This window comes from Halyomorpha halys, unplaced genomic scaffold (genome assembly GCF_000696795.3).
Source record: "Halyomorpha halys isolate HHAL.00 unplaced genomic scaffold, Hhal_1.1 Scaffold1988.1, whole genome shotgun sequence".
NCBI classification, from domain to species: domain Eukaryota; kingdom Metazoa; phylum Arthropoda; class Insecta; order Hemiptera; family Pentatomidae; genus Halyomorpha; species Halyomorpha halys.
The window spans coordinates 87451-93450 of record NW_027114363.1 but is presented as its reverse complement, the minus strand read 5'-3'; the positions used below and the strand labels follow the sequence as shown (position 1 = coordinate 93450).

The window sequence follows — 6000 nt, the reverse complement described above, 5'->3', positions numbered from 1 at the left end:
TCTTTTCTAATCGAAGCCACGTATGAATATACATTTATCGAAAGAATGCAATCCACAAAAAATAATAAATAAAAATCAGTAATTAGTAGTGTTTGGGATTATCATAAGCAAAGATTATAAACCAAGGGAATCAACATAAAGTAGAATTATAAAAGGAAATAATGAAAAGATAAAAAGAAAACAAAATTTGATGTGTAAAAGTAGTTCTCTAATAGCATTCAGTGATTCCGGTGTATGGGAAAAAGTAATCGCAACTACTACTTATAGTCCAATTTAATTTCGATTACTTTGGTTCAACTAGTAATTTTAATTTCTGAACATTATTACAATTACAATGTCTCATCAAATAGTTGAAATTGTAATTTTATTTCCTAGTTTAAAATTACAGTAATTGGAAAGTGATTGCAGCTTTGCCCAACTCTGAGTGATTCCGCTTCTGTCTCCAATAACTTCATTATAATAACGAATTAAATACGTTAAGATATGCCATCCCAATCTTCTTTTAAGGATACCCTGAGTTATTGGAGAGTCCCCCCTAGGAGCGAGGCTACAATTTATTGGAAGGGGAAAAGTAAAATCTAAAATTTCCCAAACATTTTGACCGGATTTCCCAACATTCTGGTGGTCTGGGGATTTTTTTTTCTTCAGAAATTCACTGTTTTCCTCAATACTTTTGGAAGACTGACCTCGCTAAATGGTGTTAATAAGCTATTTGAGTATAAATAACCTGTCTGAATAATGTTTTACTACAACTTCCACGTTTGAAGTAGGTTCTTAAATGTCCTACCGGGTCTTCAAATTAGTGGGGACCTTCCCCTACAGAAGCATAACGGCGTTCCTGGTTCTCATGAATGTTTCTTACTCGTCTTCGTATCATGTCTTATGCATGCTCTATTAGACTAAGGTCTGGATTTCTTAATGAAAACTTAACTATAATTTCAGCTTATTCTAAGTACATAGACGTTATTTGAACAGTGCGAGGCATCGCAATCTTTATGGAGTATATGGACATCATTCCCAATAAATGGTTCAAATTTACAAATTCTGGAAGGATGTCTTCTAGGATATCTAAGACCATTTATAGTGCTTCTATCAGCAATGTGTAATTCTGTAAGTTCCTCAGTACAAATGCCATCCCACACCATCAACGAGCCTCCCTCAATAGCCTCACTCAATGGGAAACGGCGTGATGAACATCTTTCATCCGGTCTTTACCATTTTCGTTCTCTCCCATGAGGTTTGTACGAGTAAATCATTTCGACTCATTTCCAAACAATATGTACGATCAGTCTTCATGTCTTCAATCAAATTTAGGTAAACCGAAGTCATTGAACTTTATGTACCTTGGCGAGATATTGACACATTACTCACACTATTGGCATTCGTTAAACCTTGTAACCGTAATTAGAAAAATATATAGGCCAGAAACTCCTTATACTAATTATTTATCACTTAATTGGAGTAAAGAGCCAGTTTCGTTGAACAGGTAATTGAACAAATTGTTCATTAGCTCATACGACCGAACTATTTGAGGCCAAGACGTCTGCATAATTTTCTATCCATGCAACGTAATAAGTCAGTATTGTCTCCGAGAAATTTAGCTAAGTATTTAGTCTCTTCAATTTGAAACAAAACTAATCAACTAGTAACAAACAATACATTTGAAACAATAAATGCTATAATCATATAAATAATTATGATTAACTGAACCTGAAATGGCCTATTGAAATTGATATTCTCTGGAATTGAAATAAAAAGGTATTTACTAGTTTACATTTGTGATCAGTACATCATGTCTAACTTATATGTAAATAAATATATGTTAATCTGCTAAAGAACTGTGACATAATTTTAGGGTAAAACCACAAGTGACGTGATATTTTTGTTCAGTAATTGAACTTATTGAAGATAATGTTCTAAATATACCAAAAAATAAACAATAAATCAGAAACTAATGCCACAGAAAACGAAACGTATCCATAGAACTGGAAAAATGCTGATCAAAATACACACAAATATTTTTTAATGATGATTCAGGGATGAATTAACAAAAGAAAAATCCATATCGGCATCATAATTAAAATATTCAATAAACTAATATTTTCTTTATAATAATATGCTATTCTTTATCATGCTGTTTCTATGAACGTTCTGCTAAAGTTTTCTGAGTTGAAAAAAAAAAAGGTGAAAATTATTTGACCTTCATAAAGCCAGTGGAACGATAACACATACATTCTCCCCTTGTAACCTTTTGAATAAATCTTTAACATTCGAAAAAAAAAAAGAATAAAAATCAACAGAAAAAATCTGGGGTCAGGAGACGGAAGAAACATATCAACTGAAGGTTAACTGGTTACCACTCGTTTCCTAACTCTTCACGATGGTTAATATTAAACGTTACATAAAATTGAGACTTTTTATGATACTCACATAAAATGAAAACGGTTTCTAGAATTTTACATGTAAAAAAACAAAATCATTTTCAGTCTTCTTTGTGAGCTTAGAAAAACAGCATTGAATACTTGAAAAATAATATACTAAATATTATACTTATTTTAATTGTACTGTATTATGTTTTAGTTAGTACATAAAAAATAATTATATATCAATTAATGAATATACACAAATCCACTGTTCTGACGTTAACAAAAGATTTCAGTCAAATCTATGTTTGAATATTTGAAATAAAACTCTATATTAACAACTAATTTACGCAAAAAAAAATCGCTGTGTATCTATTTAAATTAACGTACCTACACACAAAAGCGCACATACACAAACGTAATCACACATACATGTCATTACTAAATATCTCTATTAAATCTGAAAGAAAAAATCATCTCTTGTTAACTAGATAATTTTACAAATAAAAAATAGACAATGGTTAACAATATATTATATTGTGTGATTTTCAATCTCAAACATTAAGATGTTTTTCTTTTTACATACTATGTTCATGACCGATGAAACGTTTCAATATTTATTAATTGGAAAATTACTATAAATAATTTTTTTTTTTTTCGAACATTATAGTTTGGTCCATAGTGGTTGGAATGTACATTAGGAGTCGAAGATATTAGACAATAAATAAATATAGTTATGGCTGGACACGTCGTCACCGTGGTTTTTATTATTTAACTTAAAATACTTTGAAAAATATTTGATCCAAATTCAATATTGGTAAACTATTATTTCGAAAATATGAATTTATGACAATTATTTGACAGACGAAAAATTAAATTTTAATAAAACTTAAAAGATTTTGTTAAAGAATTTAAATTTGTCAAAAAAAACCTTCGCCTTAGAGATATAGATACATTAATTAACACTCTTAATTTATTGTAGTAATTTCAATTTGTTTAAGATTGACTCGTTTTCATATAGACGTAGAAGAATTACAGATCTCAAGCCAGTTTTTAATATTAGAAAGTTCGATTAGCACCAGGTAATAAAAATACAACTGGCCTATTTCGTGTTAACTTTCTCTAAAACGTTGAGACAGGTTCCGTTTATGGGAATATGGTAGCAGCTTCCACACATCGCCTATAACTTAAACATCAAAGTTTACGAGTTATTGGCTCTCTAATTTCCATACTTAAATTATTAGGTGAAAAAACAAACAAGATGAAAAGTAAAAGAGATTGGAGCGAGTGTCCTTCAGAACGCGAGAGAAAGTGGTTCTTCGGGCTTTTGCTCGCGGATCTACCAGCTGTCTTAAGAGAGTTTTTAATATTATAAAAACACAATATATATTGCTTCAATTACTATTAAAGTATAATCGCTTCACAAAATAAACACGTAAACGAACATCCCTACATACCGGTTTAGTGAACAGTGAAACATAGAATATAAAACGATCAATAAAATTATCTGGTCCCAAACTAGAGAGGAAAAAACATTTTTTTTTTTTAAATTCTCAGTGAGTTATTAGAAATTTAGACTAATTTTGATTCATTCCACTTCTAACTAAGTTTAGAAAAAAAATTGAATAAAAAATGATTACCCAAACATCAGTTTAAACTTAATTCAATAGTAGTATGACAAAATAAGTTCAACTTTGACAAATAACAAAATAATTTTCAGGTTAATTATTTTCTGGCCTAGTGAATTACCATAAGCCATTTGGGATAAAGCTATCAGGATATGTTACATTTAATACAGAATCGATAAGATTGTAATGAATTACGAGAATAAAAATCCTGTTCAATTCATTATATAGCAAGAGGTTGAGACAATAAAAATAGATTTAGAGCTGCATACATACTTTGGTTTTGATATGTTAGTTAAATGCAAATCATGTGGTTAGTGGGGGATTTCAAGTAATTATTTCAATTACTCTGAAACTATATATAACATATTTTTTTTCTTTATTGATCAGAATCAGGTGAATATCCATTGAGAAATTTTCAATAAAAAAAATAATATTGATCAACGTATTGAAGGAGGATTAATCGATGGTTTTGAAAATGAATGCTTACTAAAAGAGAAATGAAAAACAATAAAATTTAAGTGAGTGAGATTTGAAGGTGTATGATATGGACGAACAAACATGTAGGTACTTCGAGGTTATTAGATCTGATTAAATGTAAATATAAATACCACTTTTATATTTCGTTCTCGTCTATGAGAACGAAACGATGTTTTCTATATCCACAGTCATTAATTTGATCCGATTTTTTTTTTCATGCAGCACAAAACTATTAACTATCAATTTTAAACACACGGAACATAAAATTTTGATTTAGTTGTCCAAATGTTGAGGAATCTGAATACAATTGGTTTCAATGAGATCGGTGTATATATATTTTGAAAAGAATCGAATATTAAAGCACAACTCGGAGTTCTTCGTTTCTTCAGACAGTCCTCAAGATCCTTTCACGAAAGTATCATTACAAGTTGAATCTTAAATAGATTTGATGATAACTGTTCGCTAATCATTAGTATCCCGCTCACTCACTCAACTACGTATATAATAAAGCAAAGACTCACCTGAGCGAGAACGTTGCTGCTCAAATCCCGCCGACCATCTGCGGGCTCCGGCGGCCCCCACCCCGGACGAGAAGGACATCCCTACCTCCGGAGGGAACAGAGGACCACTGCACTAGTGGAAGGCCGCTGCAGACTGGCCCTCTCTCGTTCCCTCCCCTCCAGCCTCTGTCTTAATAACGGGTTAGCGAGCTGGTGAAAGTGGACTCTGACATTAAATGGGAAAAAAGCCAGCTCATTTCATTTTTTATCCATCCCTCGTCACTTATTGCTCCATATACATTTTTTTACCCTCCCGATCGGCAATCGGTTGATATTTTTCATGCGTCGCAAAATATATCGGAGACTAGTTAACGTCAGTCTGTAAGTGTGTCATTGAGAAAACGTTGAAAGTGGAGTTACTCTTTATGCTACGATTTATGCAGACATCGACAAAAATATTTTTTTTTATATTCTGTTTATCGTTTTACTAACTTTTTTTTTTTGAAATTATGAAACTATTTATTAAGCAGAATAGAATGTAATACATAATAAGCTCAAACATTCGAAATCATCTTAATGAGAACGATAGTTCATAGTACAAGTATAGAAACAACGTGTTAATTACACTAATACTTATATTTTTTCATATATATATTTTTTTTTTTGATAGATAGATTTATTTATTGATAGATATTACAATCTGCCACACAGTTGTGGGCAATAGGTAATATTGATAAGTGATCTCATACATACTAAAATAAAAAAATAAAAAATAATAATAAAATAAAATAAAAAAAATTCTCTTAAAATATATACAAACAAAAGAATAGACAAGATGAACATAATCAGACTATCTGTGTTTTACTAACTAAGCCTTCTTTCAGAAATATCTTTTCTTTCTCCAAGACTTTGGCACGTCAGAGAAGGCCGAACTGTGGAAGAGTATGGACGAACATTTCTAATTTGTCTAGGGGTTACACCTTCATAACTAACAAAAAAGGAATAATATACAGGATATTCAATGATTATGTC

General features: G+C 30.8%; 1 protein-coding gene across 2 annotated transcripts in view; it reads right to left on the bottom strand.

Annotated features, from left to right (window-relative positions):
- LOC106690952 (uncharacterized) overlaps nucleotides 1-6000 on the bottom strand; it is a 101041-nt gene that overhangs the window by 20280 nt on the left and 74761 nt on the right. Inside the window, exon 1 of one of the 2 annotated variants that reach the window (XM_014436560.3) lies at nucleotides 4990-5149. The exons of the other annotated variant lie outside the window; for it this stretch is intronic. The gene's annotated coding sequence lies outside the window, so the exon portion shown is untranslated. Of the gene's footprint in view, nucleotides 1-4989; nucleotides 5150-6000 lie in introns of those variants that run through there. 2 annotated transcript variants of the gene reach the window in all.